The sequence below is a fragment of the Triticum urartu genome, chromosome 7A (assembly GCF_056163025.1).
Source record: "Triticum urartu cultivar PI428250 chromosome 7A, HENAU_Tu73, whole genome shotgun sequence".
Taxonomy (NCBI): domain Eukaryota; kingdom Viridiplantae; phylum Streptophyta; class Magnoliopsida; order Poales; family Poaceae; genus Triticum; species Triticum urartu.
The window spans coordinates 616,201,822-616,222,609 of record NC_141879.1 but is presented as its reverse complement, the minus strand read 5'-3'; positions in this window follow the sequence as shown (position 1 = coordinate 616,222,609).

Below are 20,788 nucleotides of genomic sequence, written 5' to 3'. Positions count from 1 at the left end.
TTATAACAGAGGTAAATCACATGTAAAAGTAACGTAAATACTATTACCTCAATCCAAAATAGCGGAAGTAACAAGGTTGTGGATTCTCATCAACACCAACGGCAAAGTTGAGTGTAGAAATCATAACCCTAACATATCATTTACTCGCCATAAGAAATCCTGCAACATGAGACGTTGCAGCCACAGAGGGTCAGTACATTGAATGTACTGGCAAATTCACACTGTAGAGCAATGATGAATAATGGCTATCACTACATGCATATTTGGCTGGTGGAAAAGCTCTACGGTTATAAGGTTTTTGCGAAAAGCCAATTTTTCCCTACTGCAAAGGAATAAATTTATTTAACTATCATGGTGGTTGTTAAACATTGAGAATGGTTGACAGCATTCTCAATCCCAATTAAGTAATATCATTAAACCCAACAATATTCATTTAAAGTAACGTGATGAGATCAACAGGATAATCCAAGAACTAGATACTCAAGATGTCCATAACCGGGGACACGGCTAACCATGATTAGTTTATACACTCTGCAGAGGTTTGCGCACTTTTCCCCACAAGACTCGATCGCCTCCGTTTGGTTTCTCGCACTACATGGTGTTTGAGAAGACGGATGACCGAGACATAGTCTTTCAGAAGCGCTAGCACCTTACGATGGGTAGACCGTACCACCTACATCCCCTACATCTGCTAGTCTACCACTGTAAGAGTTCGCACGACTTAGTCAACTATGCTAGAGCCCATAATAGCTTGTGGCTGCACACAGAAGTTTCTAGCATGAATAATCTTATGATCCCTTTGAGCCTGGGTGACGGACCGTAGGATGATCACACGGTATATCCCCGGGATCTCCTAGGACAACACTGGTATATCCCCAGGTGTCCGGGCAAGTCCACTGGTATATCCCCAGGGTGCCCCAAGCAATCCACCCAGATGTGTATTCAAGTTGCCACCTTAAGTTGAACCATTAAATAACAATCTCACATCTATCATGGATTTCACTCATACCCAAACCACGTCTACGAGCATAGCATAGCAATATAAGCAACACGTAGAAGTAACTCCCAAGGGTTTGATAGTAACAGGGCAATAGGTTCCTACCTCATCAACTACTTCCCAATCCCACAATTTAATTAGATCCTAATCATGCAATGTTTGAGGTTTGATCTAATGCAATGAAAACTGGGTATGAAGGGGATATGATCAAAGTGTGAACTTGCCTTGCTGATGATCCGCGAAACCTAACGATTCGAAGTAACAGGCGGCGCACTCCGGTTATTCTATCGCAGACAAACAAACAAGAATACAATAAGTACTGATCTAATGCACAAGTAAAACTCAAATAAGAGATCTAACCAGAAGGTTCAACTTAAGAACTCCGGTTGGCAAAAAGAATCAAATCGAACGAAGCAACGAAAGTCAAACTACGAAAGAAAACAACTTCGTTCTAGTAATCTGGATCTAGGGAAAATTTTACAGTAGCAAAATCTTGTTTAAGTTGGTTAAACGGATAAAGGGTTTAGAGACAAATCCCTAGGCGTTTGAATCGCCTGATTCTGATAAACGAGCGAAAAGTTAAACTAAAACGAAAATCGGATCAGGAATCACGATCAGAAAAATCACGGATTTAATCCGAGAAAAGAAAAACGACGAACGCCGAAAAAAAGTTCTCTTTTTTTTCGGCATGGAAAACGAGGCGCGACGAACCTCGGGCGGCGGGATCGTCGGCGGTGGCTCCGGCGGCGCGCACGGATCGAGGCGGGGCTGATGGGCTGGGGCGGCTCGGGGCGGCGCTATTTAAAGGCTGCCCCCGGGCGGTGTCCCGCTCGGGTACGGCCCGAAGTCGGTTCGTTTTTTTAATTATTCCGCTCAGAAGAAAAATAAAAAGAAATACTAAACGGACTCCAAAAATTCCAAAATAAATTTTCACGGGCTTCTAAAATCAAGCCGCACAAGGTGAACATTTATTTGGGCCCTAAATGCAATTTTGAGAAACACACATTTTTCCTAAATTCAAATAAAACACCGAAAAACTCCGAAATAAAATCTTATTTGATTTTTTTATTAAATCCTCAATATTTCTTTATTTTGGGAAAGTCATTTTATTCCCTCTCTCATATTTTTGTAGTAGAAATAATTGATGATAAAATAAATAAAATCAAATGATCCTATTCTCAACATTTGAGAAAACTCAAATATGAAAATAACGAAATCCCCAACTCTCTCCGTGGGTCATTGAGTTGCGTAAAGTTTCAGAATTGGAAATATTTTCCAAATGAAATTCAAATATTTTCAACACCCCATGTCATTTAAATAAATGGAAGAAGTCATGTCATCTTCTCTCCGGGGTTTTGTGATGAAAAGAATTTGAATTCTCGGGGATAAAAAAAGTGAAAGTTTGGGAAAGTCCTTTTATTCCCTCTCATTTAACTTTCAAAAAGTTTCGAACTTCACTCAGTTTCAGACAATCAATCAACCAATCAATCAAATCTATCTATTTGTTTATAACATTCCAAAATTTAGAATTTTGGGATGTTACAAACCTACCACCCTTAAAATGAATCTCGTCCTCGAGATTCGGAGAGGCTAGCAAGAAATAGGTTAGGGTTTGGGGGTCTCCTCAAAATCCATCGATCATCACACGGGGTCTGGAGTGCTACCATCCTTAGAAGCATGGTTACTGTTCCATCAAAACTCATATACTCCCTCCTTATTCTTGACAGTGTCGGTCTTCTCAGATCCTCGAGAAATTCCTTCTCTAAGCTCTTCCGGTAGTGGCATAACCTTTACCACAATTTTTCTGTCCTTCCATTTGGTAAGGTTATTCCGAGACTGGGTCTTCTTAGCTGACGAGTCTGGCGCCAAAACTAAACAACTATCGATATATCATGGTGGTCAATAATTTATGGATTCTCCTGCAGGAAATGGGTCTGGGTTGATCCTCACCGTATAACCTACGGTTGGCAAAGCTGCCTTGTACAAGGGGAAAAAATACCCATACCATTCTAAGGCTTAAACAAGGTTTAATATCGCCGTCTCTCTACTATGGGTAAGTCACTCAGATTTACCATCCCATATAGCAAGGCGAATAATAAGAGTAAGTCGGTATGGTGATCAATCCATCCCGCACCCAAATCATTACCATGTATACAGTTTAGCGAATCTCGCATACTAACACTTGGTCATTCTCACAAGCATTGCAGAATTTCTCTTGTCGACGAACGAATTTCGGATATATCCATAGATTCTGCAAGCCAGACAAGCATCTATCGTTCCTTCACAACTCTCAGGTTTTGCGTTACTCCTATAAAATCGTCTATCAATAAAATCGTAACTTCTTCCAGGGTTTTTCCTTCAGCAAGAATGTGCTTGCTTCTTGGCAGGTCCTGGGGCCTGTGGGTTATGGCCCATCTCATAACTTGTAGTCCAATTATTCCAACTTCCAACTTCCTAGTATTCTTAAATCCATCCAATTGTATTGACTTCCTTTCTTCTATTTGCACCAAAATCGGACATGAGTACTCAGACTCATCATGGAATTTCCCTTGATCCATATTTCCAACATCATACCTCCTTTATATCCAATAGTAATTCTTCTCTTCATCCTCGTGGAATATCCCACATATCTAGATAAAATTTATACTCATGAAGTCCATATTCTACTTCGTGGAACATCATTATCTTTTTCAGGGTCAAGCATTTTTACAGGGGAATATTGGTCATCTATGCATGGCACTTCTTCAACTGGGAAACGTGAAATACATCATGAACTCCTGACAGTCCTTCGGGTGACTCCAACTTGTTGGCCACTTCTCCCTATGCTCCAAAACTCGGTATGTCCTACAAATCTCGGGGCTAACTGTCCCTTAACTCCAATCCGTTTAACTCCTCGCATAGGGGACACGTGAAGACATGATCTGTCTCCAATTTCATAGACTACCTCCTTGAGTTTTTTGAGTCTACATAGCTCTTCGGCCTGGACTGAGCTACCTTTAGTCTATCTCGAATAAACTTAACATTCTCTTCTGACTCCTTGATCACATTTGGTCCAAACAACTGACGGTCTCCAACTTCATCCCACACACTCTTGGGGTATCACACATATCGAGACAAAACTCGTATTCATTTTGTCCAAAATTCACTCGGTGGAGTATCCTTATCTTTTCCAGGGGTCAAGGGTTCTTACAGGGTACTATAACCCTTAAAATGCACAAATCTTCCGTAGACCATATTTCTCTTATCCTCAAAATGGTCAAAATCCTTCTTCATAGAGTAACAACTCATAAAATCCATATCAGTACCAACGATGCTACTTTATTCATTCTCAAATGATTACAATCTCTCGCTTCTCCATTACATGTCTCAACTCAACACCTCAATATAAAAGACAATGTTCTCACTTCTGCTACTCCATTTCTTTTGTTGCAAACTCAACTATCTAGCACAAGTTTCCTTCTCCTTGGGGCATTCTTTGGCAAAGTGCCCTGCTCTATTACAACGAAAACATGTTACTTCTGACAAGTCTCGAGGTTTCCTTTTTGGGAAACTGCTGAGGTAGTTCCATGACTCCTTGCACATGTAATAGGTGATATGGCTCAGGTCCTTCCTGGTATCCAATCTACTTCTCTTCCTGGACTTTTCTGTTCCAATCATGGATTCTATTTCTTGTGGGTCATACTCTACTTCCTCCATCGGGAATTCTACTAGATCCCCATTCAAACAATTTTGGGAGATGTGTCCTTCTTCTCCACATGAATAGCATGACTTGGTGCAGGGTTTAATTGGTTCTTCTTTGGGTGTGTTCCCCACCTCTTCCTTCATCACAGTTTCTTCTGAAGTTTCCATGAGGGCTCCTTTCATTACTTCTTTCTTCTTCTGGGTGGTTCTTTGTACCATGGGGTAAATGTGACACTGAGCAGGGTAGTGGGTAGTCCCTTCACACAAGAAACAAGTAATATGCCTAGTTGGGCATTCTTCAACTGGGTGACTTCCTTCACAATTTGGGCATTCATCCTTGTGTTCTTTATGGGTGTGTCCTACTTCTCAACGAATCTTGCATGCACCAGGTTTCTTCATATCCTTTCCATAAGGCTTCAACTTCTGGGACACAAACCGAGACTTTGGCAGAGTCAACTTAAATTCTTTCCAAGTGGTTACTCCTTGCCATCCATTGATGGTTTGGTACATCCTCCACCAAGTAGCAGCACCTCTTTCAAAGAACTGAAGAGCATACTGGGTCATATCATTTCCAACTATAGGGTTATTCTCCATGTGATCCTCCATGTCTTGAATCCATCGGTCTGTCTCCAATTGACTCATCGGTTTAGAAAATATGAGCTCATCTCCATTCATCATCTATTGGGTCCATGGGTTATGGGGTGAGATAAGAGAGATCGAGAGAGATGCACACAATACAAACAAAGGTTTTGAAAAGGCAGGTTTTATTGTGGCTGTCGAAAAAAACATCAAACAAATGACACCTCACAACCATTGCATCTAACGTAGGTATATAACAGGGGTTTGGTCTTCTAGAGGTCAATAAATCTTCAACGTCTCCAACTCTTCAAGCCTTGTTCATGCCTCCAATGGCTTCTTCCGATCATGCTTGTCTTTCTCAAGTTCTTTTGCAAGATCAACTCTGTTGACGTGAAGTCTCTCGTGACATCCTTTAATATTCTGGAGTTGCGTTCCAAACTTCTGGTTTCAACATCCTTCACATGAACCATGGTCATACTGTCCTTCAGTTCCTGACAAATCTCCGGTATCTCGAGGTTGTAGCTCCTCCAGCTTGGCTACTTCAACTTCTGGGTCCTAAGTTCTTCACGAAATGTTCCTTGTCAAAATACGGCTTCTTGTAGCTCCATCTTAACTTCTTGATGTAACACTCCAGATCCTGGTGATACACCGGCTAGGGTTAAAACTTCATCTTACTAATAGGTGCTCCATCAGCCTTCTTCCATCAAATCCATTCTGAAGAAATGCATCCTTAACTCAGCATGGTAACAATAGCATCAGCGGGCGATGACATCACGGATAACCGTGTTTCTGCTCTTGTCATTCCCATGAGCTATCATTCCATACTTGATATCTCCTGCCTTAGGGTTTTCTTTGACAAAACTTCAAGTTCTCATGCTCCTTGTTTCAGTCTTTCTCCGATACACCTTGATCTCGAGCATTGACAACTTCCTTAATCTGTCAAGTTCCATAGGGGCAGCCTTCCTAGGTCATACAAATCTGGAAATTCTTCATAGCCTTCAAATTCTCCTTGTCTTCGGTCCTCAACCGTTGTAGTTTCCATTTTTCAGATGCACGGAAAATACTCTTCATTCCGAAGTGGCTTTAGTTGTCCGATATCTTGTACTTCTTAGAGTGGTCTCATCAGTCGAATCTTCAAGTGATCCAAAGGGAAAAGGGATATGGTCTCACTACAAGGGAATTTTTGAATAAGCTCAAAAGAGAAGAGAGGTAAAAGATCTTTTGAAAGGGAACGTTGTAGAGAAAAATCTTTGCTATGGGCTTGCCAGTTTCTAGGGTCACATCCTACAGTCAACATGTGCTCTGATACCATCTTGTAGCGACCCGACCCGAATGGATCAAGTCTCTGTGCTTAAGTGTCATCCCTGGATCGGTATGCTAACACACATAGTACTCGAGGATTTATAACAGAGGTAAATCACATGTAAAAGTAACGTAAATACTATTACCTCAATCCAAAATAGCGGAAGTAACAAGGTTGTGGATTCCCATCAACACCAACGGCAAAGTTGAGTGTAGAAATCATAACCCTAACATATCACTTACTCGCCATAATAAATCCTGCAACATGAGACGTTGCAGCCACAGAGGGTCGGTACATTGAATGTACTGGCAAATTCACATTGTAGAGCAATGATGAATAATGGCTATCACTACATGCATATTTAGCTGGTGGAAAAGCTCTACGGTTATAAGGTTTTTGCGAAAAGCCAATTTTTCCCTACTGCAAAGCAATAAATTTATTTAACTATCATGGTGGTTGTTAAACATTGAGAATGGTTAACAGCATTCTCAATCCCAATTAAGTAATATCATTAAACCCAACAATATTCATTTAAAGTAACGTGATGAGATCAACAGGATAATCCAAGAACTAGATACTCAAGATGTCCATAACCGGGGACACGGCTAACCATGATTAGTTTATACACTCTGCAGAGGTTTGCGCACTTTTCCCCACAAGACTCGATCGCCTCCGTTTGGTTTCTCGCACTACATGGTGTTTGAGAAGACGGATGACCGAGACATAGTCTTTCAGAAGCGCTAGGACCTTACAATGGGTAGACCGTACCACCTACATCCTCTACATCTGCTAGTCTACCACTGTAAGAGTTCGCACGACTTAGTCAACTATGCTAGAGCCAATAATAGCTTGTGGCTGCACACGAAAGTTTCTAGCATGAATAATCTTATGATCCCTTTGAGCCTGGGTGACGGACCGTAGGATGATCACACGGTATATCCCCGGGATCTCCTAGGACAACACTGGTATATCCCCAGGTGTCCGGGCAAGTCCACTGGTATATCCCCAGGGTGCCCCTAGCAATCCACCCAGATGTGTATTCAAGTTGCCACCTTAAGTTGAACCATTAAATAACAATCTCACATCTATCATGGATTTCACTCATACCCAAACCACGTCTACGAGCATAGCATAGCAATATAAGCAACACGTAGAAGTAACTCCCAAGGGTTTGATAGTAACAGGGCAATAGGTTCCTACCTCATCAACTACTTCCCAATCCCACAATTTAATTAGATCCTAATCATGCAATGTTTGAGGTTTGATCTAATGCAATGAAAACTGGGTATGAAGGGGATATGATCAAAGTGTGAACTTGCCTTGCTGATGATCCGCGAAACCTAACGATTCAAAGTAATAGGCGGCGCACTCCGGGTATTCTATCGCAGACAAACAAACAAGCATACAATAAGTACTCATCTAATGCACAGGTAAAACTCAAATAAGAGATCTAACCAGAAGGTTCAACTTAAGAACTCCGGTTGGCAAAAAGAATCAAATCGAACGAAGCAACGAAAGTCAAACTCCGAAAGAAAACAACTTCGTTCTAGTAATCTGGATCTAGGGCAAATTTTACAGTAGCAAAATCTTGTTTAAGTTGGTTAAACGGATAAAGGGTTTCGAGACGAATCCCTAGGCGCTTGAATCCTGATTCCGATAAATGAGCGAAAAGTTAAACTAAAACGAAAATCGGATCAGGAATCGCGATCAGAAAAATCGCGGATTTAATCTGAGAAAAGAAAGCGACGAACGCCGAATATTTTTTCTCTCTTTTTCAGCACAGAAAACGAGGCGCGACGAACCTCGGGCGGCAGGATCGTCGACGGCGGCGGCAGCGGCTCCGGTGGCGCGCGCGGATCGAGGCGGGGATGATGGGCTGGGGCGGCTTGGGGCGGCGCTATTTAAAGGCTGCCCCCGGGCGGTGTCCTGCTCGGGTACGGCCCGAAGTCGGTTCGGTTTTTTCTTAATTATTCTGCTCGGAAGAAAATTAAAAAGAAATACTAAACAGACTCCAAAAATTCCGAAATAAATTTTCACGGGCTTCTAAAATCAAGCCGCACAAGGTGAACATTTATTTGGGCCCTAAATGCAATTTTTAAAAACACACATTTTTCCTGAATTCAAATAAAACATCAAAAAACTCCGAAATAAAATCTTATTTGATTTTTTATTAAATCCTCAATATTTCTTTATTTTGGGAAAGTCATTTTATTCCCTCTCTCATATTTTTGTAGTAGAAATAATTGATGATAAAATAAATAAAATCAAATGATCCTATTCTCAACATTTGAGAAAACTCAAATATGAAAATAACGAAATCCCCAACTCTCTCCGTGGGTCATTGAGTTGCGTAAAGTTTCAGAATTGGAAATATTTTCCAAATGAAATTCAAATATTTTCAACACCCCATGTCATTTAAATAAATGGAAGAAGTCATGTCATCTTCTCTCTGGGGTTTTGTGATGAAAACAATTTGAATTCTCGGGGATCTAAAAAAGGTGAAAGTTTGGGAAAGTCCTTTTATTCCCTCTCATTTAACTTTCAAAAAATTTCGAACATCACTCACTTTCAGACAATCAATCAACCAATCAATCAAATCTATCTATTTGTTTATAACATTCCAAAATTTAGAATTTTGGGATGTTACACAGGTTCAGCCCGCAGCCAGGCTTGTTTTCGTAGGTGTCATCCATGGAGCGGAATATGAGGATGGACCGGCATCTGATGGGGAAAATGTTGTCTGTTCTGATGACGAGTCTTCAATCGGAGAGACCGAGTCACTGTATCAGCTACAGGACGACCGGATTAGCGGAGGTTCCAATGGCAACAGTATTCCGGACCCCCTCGATCTGCCAAACCGGGTCGCTATCTTCATGGCCGCTACACAACCGGCGCAACACTCTTCTACCGCCACCGCAATGCTCTCTGGTTCAGCAACTGCGACGCCAGAGGGAGCAGGGGGCTCTGCGCCGCCTCCGGCTTAGGTTTTATCTAATTTGTTTGACGCTTTGGCAACATTGATGGCAGCGGAAGTGGACGCCGCAACCCGAGATCAGCACAATGCGGAGATTGTAAAGGTGAAGGATCAGATAACGCAGGCTAAAGCGCACCTGGCAGCAGAGAACACCAGGATGGCTACAGAATGGGCCGAGTTGAAAGCTCAGGCCTACCGGCTTATGCTGGATCAGAGTGCCTTAGAGGATGTCATGAGGAGGAGATACCGGTCGCACCTCCCGTCGGGTTATGAGCCAAGAAATCTCTTCAACACGCCAGGAGCAGGAACCGGTAACCAACCGGTGGGAAACCGGACCAAGGCACCAGGAACAGGAGCGCCGGTTCAGCCGATGAACCCCCCTCGTCAGAACAACATCGTGCTAGAGAGCTCCTTTAGACAACTTTAAACCAGCAGCAGGCTTATTCGCACAGTCGCGAGAGGATTCACTCCACTTCCCGTCTGAGTCGGAGCTACAGTAGGCACGTTGAGGATGAACCGGCCGTGTCAAGCAGTGCACGTCACCGTAACTCATCGCGAGGACATAACCCGGCAGGTGGTAGTGCTAATGCGCAGGATGTGGTGGATCATGGTCGTGCACGCCGAGAAGCTGAGTTAGCAGCTCAGCACGCAGCTCGTCAACTTACTCCGGTTTGTCCTACCGCTTCAGTGGAGCCAGGTGTGGTCTTCAGTTCTTTAGGGGTGCCGTGTCTCACCCCCGCTTTGCGCAATGTACGGCTACCCAAGGATTTTATGGGGCCTCGTAAGGTGCCCAATTACACCGCCGATTTGCAACCAGAGTCATGGGTTGAGAGTTACGAGATAGCAATGGAGATGCTAGACGTGGATGAAACGGTATGTGCTAAATACTTCACCATGATGTTGGAGGGGACAGCTCGAACTTGGTTAAAGAGCTTACCAGCTAACTCTATCGGGTCATGGGCTGAGCTAAAACATCGGTTTATCCAGAATTTCAAAGATACATGTAAGCAGCCTATGTCAATTGTGGACCTAGCCGCTTGTGTTCAAGAGGAGGGGGAATCTACAACCCATTGGGTGAAGCGAGTTTCAGCTATCCTGCATTCGTCGGACCGCATCAATGCGGACACAGCAGTATTAACGTTGGAGGGCAATTGCCGGTTTCTACCGTTAAAGCTGAAGTTAGGAAGGCTCAAACATCACTGCAACGACATGTCAACGCTCATGGCCGCTTTGGTGAAATATGCCAATTCAGATAGTACCAAAGACCCCGAGTCTGAGGACGACAAACTGGGGAAGGGGGAAAAGAACGGCAATACCAAAGGGAGGCAGCACATCCGGCAGGTCATGGGAACAATGGTAAGCGCAAGGCAGACAACAGTTTGGACTTTGTGGCTAACACCAATGCTCAGGACAACGGTCAACGATGTAAGGGTAAACAGCCCCAGAGGGGCGGAGGGTTAGGCCCCAATCTGGAACGACTGTTGAACCAACCTTGTCCCAAGCATGGATCGAAGGAAAGGCCAGCTTCACATCTTTGGAAGGATTGTTTCATCATGCGGGAGTTCAAGAATTCCAATATTGTCGGGGGGATGGACCCCGGGCAGGCAACGGAACCCGGATCTTCTTCAAAAACAACGGGGTCAGCACTGCCCCTCAATACCGGCACGCGCTTGGCCGGGTCGCTCGCAAGCCGGCTAGACTAGCCGACCCGGCAAGACACGTCGACTCGGCCTCAACAACTAGCGCAAGACAGCCGAACCCGGCACAACCAAAGCTTCCTCAACAAGACAGCACCACCCGTGGCGTGCTACGCAATCCAGCCACGGGTCAGCACCCGTCCCATCCAGGCCGTGCGATGGGACAAGGCTTCAATCAATGATGACCGAGGCGACAGTGCTCCGCCCATGCCTCTGGTTGGCGGGTACGTAGCAACAGTGCTCCTCACCTACCCGCTGACCAAGGCCAGCGTGGCTACAGTTCCCCCGCCCCTGCCACTGACAACAGCAAGCGACGACTTGACGGAGAGCACTGTACACGACTTGACTCGGCCACGCCCTGACGATTGACAAGATGGCGCATAGTCCCCCTAGGCACGCGGGGCCTGCACCTAGGGGAACCCGGCGAACCACAAGCCCTCAGCGGGACCCAGCCCGGGTCCCCGGACGCCGACACTATGGACCCACCAACTTGTAACATTAACATTGTACCCCTGGGGGTTGACCTATAAAACCCCCCATGAGCCCTCATGCAGGGGGAGGGAGGAGAGATATAGACACACCAGAGAACTCATTCCATCACACTCGCCAAGTTAGTAACACCCAAGGAGAGGGAACTGCCTAAGCCTTGGTCAGTTTCCTTCCACTTCCATACAGCTCCAGGAGCGACATTGTACTATTGATCATCCAACAACACTCGGCAGGACTAGGGGTATTATCTCTCCGGAGAGCCCCGAACCTGGGTATGTCCAGCGTCCCATGCCCGCTCATGCCAACCTCGCCTCTGGAGCCCACCAGCGCCCTGGAGCCTCCTCCTCTCTTTAGCCATCCCTTGGCATCTGCCGTGCGCCCACCACGACAAATATGTTTCAATATGACAATGGCCCGCCCGGCGGTTCAGGAGGCGGTTTTCATGGGCCGGGTTATGGAGGTGGCAGCTCCGGTTCAGGATTCTAAGGCAATCAGACCGGACATGGTAATCAAGGTAATCAGGGTAATCAAGGAGGTTATAATCATCAGGGGAATCAGCAACAGCAGCAGTCAGGTTATCAGAGCAATCCGAAGCAGTTGAATAGTGGGTAGTATCATGTCTTCACCACTAGCTTGTGCAAGCGTGATCAGAAGCTTCACAAGAGGGCCATGAACTCTGTTGAACTGGTAGTTCCTCAGTATTTGCGCTGGTTAGAGCAACCAATTTTATGGAGTCGAGAGGATTGCCCACCCCGGGTTGATAATCCGGGTCATCTGGCCTTAGTGGTGGCACCTCAAGTTGGGGGTATAAGTTCACCAAGGTGCTTATGGATGGAGGAAGTAGTATCAATATCCTTTACTATGATACCTTCCGCCGTATGGGGTTGACGGATAAGAATCTTAAACCGTCAAACACCGTTTTTCACGGTGTGGTGCCTGGTAAGTCTGCATATCCAGTAGGCAAGGTAGCCCTAGAGGTAGATTTTGGAGATGATCATGATTCAAGGTCAGAAACATTGACTTTTGAGGTGGTGAAAATCAAGAGTCTGTAGCATGCCCTGTTCGGGCGTCTGGCTTATGCTAAGTTCATGGCGAGACCGTGTTATGTTTATTTACAGCTTCAGATGCCGGGTCACAAGGGTACCATCACAGTACATGGGAGCAGGAAGATCGCTTTGGAGTGTGAAGAGGGTGATGCGGCTTACGCTGAGTCGGTTTGTGCCACAGAAGAGTTGAAGTTTTATAAAGACAAGGTTGATCCGGCAGACATGACTTCTTTGAAAAAGCCAACTACGGAGCACGATCCGGCGTTGAAGTTTAAATCGGCCACAGATACTAAGATGGTTGACTTCGTTCCTGGAGATTCATCCAAGCAGTTCAGCATCAGCGCTAACCTGGATCCCAAATAGGAAAGCGCGCTCATCGAGTTCATCCGTGAGAACCGGGACATTTTTGCATGGAAACCTTCTGACATGCCAGGTGTACCGAGGGAACTCGCTGAGCACACGCTTAATATATATTCTAAGTTTAAACCGGTCAGGCAGTTTCTCCGCTGCTTTAATGAAGAAAGGCGTAAGGCTATTGGTGAGGAGGTAGCTCGGCTCTTGGCAGCAGGGTTTATTATGGAGGTTTTTCTCCCTGAGTGGCTAGCTAATCCGGTGCTGGTTCTTAAGAAAAACGGCACTTGGCGTATGTGTGTGGACTACACAGATTTGAACAAGGCTTGTCCAGCAGATCCCTTTGCCCTCCCTCGTATTGATCAGATTATTGATGCTACGGTGGGTTGCGATCGTTTGTGTTTTCTGGATACTTACTCTGGTTATCATCAGATCAAAATGGCAGTTAAGGACCAGGAGAAAACAACTTTTATAACTCCCTTTGGAGCCTTCTACTATGTCTACATGCCCTTTGGACTCAAGAGTGCCCAGGCGACTTATCAGCGCTGTGTTCAGAATTGTCTTCATAAGCAGATTGGGCGCAATGTTCATGCATACGTGGATGATATTGTGGTGAAGTCCAGGAAGGAGGAAACATTGATAGATGACTTGAGAGAGACTTTTGACAACCTCCGGGTCTATAAGATGATGCTTAATCCGGACAAATGTGTCTTTGGTGTTCCGGCAGGCAAACTCTTGGGTTTTGTAGTGTCTAACAGGGGCACTGAGGCTAATCCGGAAAAAAATTCAGCTATCACATCCCTGGCTAAACTGGCGTGTATCAATGACGTTCAACGTTTAGCCGGCCGGATTGCGGCTTTGAGCCGGTTTATCAGTCGTCTTGGGGAGAAGGCTATCCCTCTATACCAGATATTAAAGAAAACAGATGATTTTGTCTGGAGTGACGCGGCTGATAAAGCGTTTGAAGATTTGAAGAGACAGTTAGCTGAACCGCCTGTCCCTGCGGCTCCGATTGATAAAGAGCCTTTACTGCTATATGTGGCTGCTAATGCCCGGGCTGTTAGTGTGGTTATCATTGTGGAGCGCAAGGAGGCTGGAAAGGAGTATCTGGTTCAACGGCCGGTTTATTATATCAGTGAGGTGCTTATCAAATCAAAGCAGAGGTATCCGCATTGGCAGAAGCTGGTGTATGGGGTGTTTATGGCAAGCTGGAAGCTCAAGCATTATTTTCAGGGTCATCCTATCACAGTGGTCAATTCAGCCCCTCTGGGAGATATCATTCAAAACAGAGAAGCAACTGGCCGGATTGCTAAGTGGGCTATTGAGCTTGGACCTCACGGACTCAAATATACACCTCGCACAGCGATCAAGTCTCAAGCACTCGTGGACTTCATTAATGATTGGACCGAGTTGCAGGCGCCAGAGGAAAAGCCAGACAACACTTATTGGACTATTCACTTTGATGGGTCCAGGCAATTGGAGGGCTCGGGGGCTGGAGTCATATTAACTTCCCCATGAGGTGACAAGTTTTTTCATGTTCTTCGCTTAATGTTCCCTTGCACTAACACTGCAACTGAGTACGAGGCCTTACTCCACGGTCTTCGAATGGCTAAGGAGATGAACTTAAGCCAGGTTAAGTGTTTCGGTGACTCGGACCTGGTGGCTCAACAGGTATCTGGCACTTGGGATTCTAAGGACCCACTTGTTGGAAGTATACCCTAGAGGCAATAATAAATTAGTTATTATTATTATATTTCATTGTTCATGATAATCGTTTATTATCCATGCTAGAATTGTACTGATAGGAAACTCAGATACATGTGTGGATACATAGACAACACCATGTCCCTAGTAAGCCTCTAGTTGACTAGCTCGTTGATCAATAGATGGTTACGGTTTCCTGACCATGGACATTGGATGTCGTTGATAACGGGGTCACATCATTAGGAGAATGATGTGATGGACAATACCCAATCCTAAGCCTAGCACAAGATCATGTAGTTCGTATGCTAAAGCTTTTCTAATGTCAAGTATCATTTCCTTAGACCATGAGATTGTGCAACTCCCGGATACCGTAGGAGTGCTTTGGGTGTGCCAAACGTCACAACGTAACTGGGTGGCTATAAAGGTGCACTACGGGTATCTTTGAAAGTGTCTGTTGGGTTGGCACGAATCGAGACTGGGATTTGTCTCTCCGTGTAACAGAGAGGTATCTCTGGGCCCACTCGGTAGGACATCATCATAATGTGCACAATGTGACCAAGGAGTTGATCACGGGATGATGTGTTATGGAACGAGTAAAGAGACTTGCCGGTAACGAGATTGAACAAGGTATCGGGATACTGACGATCGAATCTCGGGCAAGTATCGTACCGATAGACAAAGGGAATTGTATACGGGATTGATTGAATCCTTGACATCGTGGTTCATCCGATGAGATCATCATGGAGCATGTGGGAGCCAACATGGGTATCCAGATCTCGCTGTTGGTTATTTACCGGAGAGTTGTCTCGGCCATGTCTGCATGACTCCCGAACCCGTAGGGTCTACACACTTAAGGTTCGATGATGCTAGGGTTATAGGGAAAGTATGTACGCGGTTACCGAATGTTGTTCGGAGTCCCAGATGAGATCCCAGACGTCACGAGGAGTTCCGGAATGGTCCAGAGGTAAAGATTGATATATAGGAAGTATGGTTTTGGCCACCGGAAGTGTTCCGGGCATCACCGGTAGTGTACCGGGACCACCGGAGGGGTCCGGGGGTCCACCGGGAGGGGCCACGGGCCCCGGAGGCATACATGGGCCAAGTGTGAGAAGGGACCAGCCCCTAGGTGGGCTGGGGCACCTCCCCACCAAGGCCCGTGCGCCTAGAGAGAAGAGGGGGCAAACCTTAAGGGCAGATGGGCCCTAAGGCCCGTGCCTGGTGCGCCTCCCTCTCCCCCCCACTTGGCCGCCACCCCAGATGGGGATTGGGGCTGCCGCCACCGCTAGGGTGGAAACCTTAGGTGGGGGCACAGCCCTCCCTCTCCCCCTACATATAGTGGAGGCAAAGGGGCAGCCCAACACACACGAAGTTCTTCCCCTGTTGGCGCAGCCCTACCCCTCTCCCTCCTCGTCTCTCGTAGTGCTTGGCGAAGCCCTGCTGGAGTCCCGCGCTCCTCCACCACCACCACGCCGTCGTGCTGCTGCTGGACGGAGTCTTCCCCAACCTCTCCTTCTCCCCTTGCTGGATAAAGGCGTAGGAGACGTCACCGGGCTGCACGTGTGTTGAACGCAGAGGCGCCGTTGTTTGGCGCTTAGATCGGAATCAACCGCGATCTGAATTGCTACGAGTACGACTCCTTCATCCGCGTTCTTGTAATGCTTCCGCTTAGCAATCTACAAGGGTATGTAGATGAACTCCCCTTCCCTTCGTTGCTAGATTACTCCATAGATCGATCTTGGTGATGCGTAGAAAATTTTAAATTTCTGCTACGATCCCCAACAGTGGCATCATGAGCTAGGTCTATGCGTAGTTTCTATGCACGAGTAGAACACAAGATGTTGTGGGCGTCGATTTTGTCAATTTACTTGCCGTTACTAGTCTTATCTTGATTCGGCGGCATCGTGGGATGAAGCGGCCCGGACCGACCTTACACGTACGCTTACGTGAGACTGGTTCCACTGACTGACATGCACTAGTTGCATAAGGTGGCTAGCAGGTGTCTGTCTCTCCCACTTTAGTCGGATCGGATTCGATGAAAAGGGTCCTTATGAAGGGTAAATAGAAATTGGCATATCACATTGTGGTTTTGGCGTAGGTAAGAAACGTTCTTGCTAGAAACCTATAGCAGCCACGTAAAAACTTGCAACAACAATTAGAGGACGTCTAACTTGTTTTTGCAGCATGTGCCCTGTGATGTGATATGGCCAAAAGGATGTGATGAATGATATATGTGATGTATGAGATTGGTCATGTTCTTGTAATAGGAATCACGACTTGCATGTCGATGAGTATGACAACCGGCAGGAGCCATAGGATTTGTCTTAATTTATTTATGACCTGCGTGTCAACATAAACGTCATGCAATTACTTTACTTTATTGCTAAAGCGTTAGCCGTAGTAGTAGAAGTAATAGATGACGAGACAACTTCAAGAAGACACGATGATGGAGATCATGGTGTCATGCCGGTGACAACGATGATCATGGAGCCCCGAAGATGGAGATCAAAAGGAGCAAAATGATATTGGCCATATCATGTCACTATTTGATTGCATGTGATGTTTATCATGTTTTACATCTTATTTGCTTAGAACGACGGTAGCTTAAATAAGATGATCCCTCGCAATAATTTCAAGAAAGTGTTCCCCCTAACTGTGCACCGTTGCGAAGGTTCGTCGTTTCGAAGCACCATGTGATGATCAGGTGTGATAGATTCTAACGTTCGAATACAATGGGTGTAAGCCAGATTTACACACGCAATACACTTAGGTTGACTTGACGAGCCTAGCATGTACAGACATGGCCTCGGAAGATGGAAGACCGAAAGGTCGAGCATGAGTCGTATAGAAGATACGATCAACATGAAGATGTTCACCGATGTTGACTAGTCTGTTTCACGTGATGATCGGACACGGCCTAGTTTACTCGGATCATGTTTCACTTAGATGACTAGAGGGATGTCTATCTGAGTGGGAGTTCATTAAATAATTTGATTAGATGAACTTAATTATCATGAACATAGTCTAAATTGTCTTTGCAAATATGTTGTAGATAAATAGCTCACGTTGTAGCTCCCTGTTTCAATACATTCCTAGAGAAAGACCAAGTTGAAAGATATTGTAAGCAATGATGCGGACTGGGTCCGTAGTCCGAGGAGTGTCCTCACTGCTACATAGAAGGCTTACGTATTTGATGCACCACTCGATGTGCAAACCCTTACAATGTCGTCTGTGAATGTTGTGAACACCTGACAGACACATCCTGATGACTACTTGATAGTTTAGTGCACCATACTTTACGGCTTAGAATCGGGATTCCAATGACGTTTTGAATTCCATAGGACATATGAGATGTTCCAAGAGCTGAAATTGGGATTTCAGGCTCATGCCCGTGTTGAGAGGTATGAGACCTCTGACAAGTTCTTTTGCCAACAAGATGGAGGAGAATAGCTTAGCTAGTGAGCATGTGCTCAGAATGTCTGGGTGCTACAATCACTTAAATCAAGTGGGAGTTAAACTTCCAGATAAGATAGTGATTGATAGAGTTCTCTAGCCACTATCACTAAGCTACTAGATCTTCGTGATGAACTATGACATGCAAGGGATGGAGTTGATCCTGGAGCTGTTCACGGTGCTTAAGACCGCAAAAGGTAGAAATCAAGAAGGAGCATCAAGTGTTGATGGTTTAACAAGACCACTGGTTTCAAGAAGGGCAAGGGCTAGAAGGGAAACTTCATGGATGGCAAACCAGTTGCCGCTCAAGTGAAGGAACCCAAGGTTGAACCCAAACCCGAGGCTAAGTGCTTCTATTGTAAGGGGAACGGTCACTAGTAGCGGAATGACCCCAAATGCATGGTAGATAAGAAGGCTGGCAACTTCAACAAAGTATATACGTGTTATTAATGTGTACCTCACTAGTACTCCTGGTAGCACCTAGGTATTGGATACCGGTTCAGTTGCTATCATTGGTGACTTGAAGCAAAAGCTACGGACTAAACGGAGACTGGCTAAGGGCGAGGTGACGATGTGTGTTGGAAGTGTTTCCAAAGTTGATGAGATCACCATCGCACGCTCCATCTGCCTTCGGGATTAGTATTGAACCTAGATAAATGTTATCAGGTGTCTACGTTGAGCATGAATATGATTAGATCATGTTCATTGCAATACGGTTATTCATTTAAGTTAGAGAATACTGGTTATTCTGTTTACATGAATAATACCTTTCATGGTCATGCACCCTATGTGAATGGTTCATTGAATCTTAGTTGTGGTAATACACATGTTCACGCCAAAAGATGTAGAGTTAATAATGATAGTACCACTTTCTTGTGGCACTGCCTCTTAGGTCATATTGGCGTAAGATGCATGAAGAAACTCCATATAGATGGATGTTTGGAGTCACTTGATTTTGAATCGCTTGACACATGCGAGCCATGCCTCATGGGCAGGATGACTAAAACCCCGTTTTCAGGTACAATGAAACGGGCAAGTGACTTGTTGGAAATCATACATGCTGATGCGTGTGATCTAATGAGAATTGAAGCGTGCGGTGGATATCGCTATTTTCTCATCTTCACTGACGATTTGAGTAGATATAGGTATATTTACTTAATGAAGCACAAGTCTGAAACGTTTGAAAAGTTCAAGCGATTTCAGAGTGAAGTTAAGAATCATCATAACAAGAAGATCATGTTCCTACGATCTGATCAAAGGGGGATTTTCTGAGTTATGAGTTTGGCAATCACTTAAGAAATTGTGGAATTGTTTCGTAGTTGAAGCCACCTGGAACACCATAGCGTAATGGTGTGTCCGGACGTCGTAATCGAACCTTATGAGATATGGTGTGATCTATGATGTCTCTTACCGATCTACCGCTATTATTTTGAGGTTATGCATTAGAGACAGCTGCATTCACTTTAGATAAGACACCATCTAAGTTCGTTGAGACGACGTTGTATGAATATGGTTTGGCAAGAAGCCAAAGTTGTCGTTTCTTAATGTTTGGGGCTGCGATGCTTAAGGCTTCAGCCGGAGAAGCTCGAACCCAAAAGCGGACAAACACATCTTCAAAGGATACCCAAAGGTGACACTTGGGTATACCTTCTATCTCAGATCCGAGGGCAAATTGTTTGTCGCTAAGAACGGGTCCTTTCTCGAGAAGGAGTTTCTCTCGAAAGAATTGAGTGGGAGGAAGATGGAACTTGATGAGGTTGTCGAACCTTTACTTCAACCAGAGAGTGATGCAACACAGAAAAATGTTTTCTGTGGCGCCTACGTCTGTTGAATAGGAAGTTAATGATAGTGATCATGAAGCTTCGGATCAAGTTGGTATCGAACCTCGTAGGTCTACAAGGATATGTACTACTCCTGAGTGGTACGGTAATCCTGTCTTAGATATCATGTTGTTAGACAACAATGAACCTACGAGCTATGGAGAAGCGATGGTGGGCCTGTATTCCGACAAATGGTTAGAAGCCATGAATTCCGAGATAGGATCCATGTATCAGAACAAAGTATGGACTTTGGTGGACTTGCCCAATGATCGGCAAGCCATTGAGATAAATGGATCTTTAAGAAGAAGACGAACGTGGGCGGTAATGTTACCGTCTATGAAGCTTGACTTGTGGGAAAGAGTCTTTTCACAAGTTCAAGGAGTTGACTATGATGAGAATTTCTCACCCGTAGCGATGCTTAAGTCCGTCGGAATCATGTTAGCATTAGCTGTATTTTTCGATTATGAAATCTGACAGATGGATGTCAAAACAAGTTTTCTTACCAGTTTTCGTAAGAAAAAGTTGTATGTGATACAATAAAAGGTTTTGTCGATCCTAAGGATGCTAAAAGGTATGCTGGCTCTAGCAATCCTTCTATGGACTAGATCAAGCATCTCGGAGTCGGAATATATGCTTTGATAGAGTGATCAAAGCTTTTAGGTTTATACAATGTTTGCTAGAAACTTGTATTTACAAG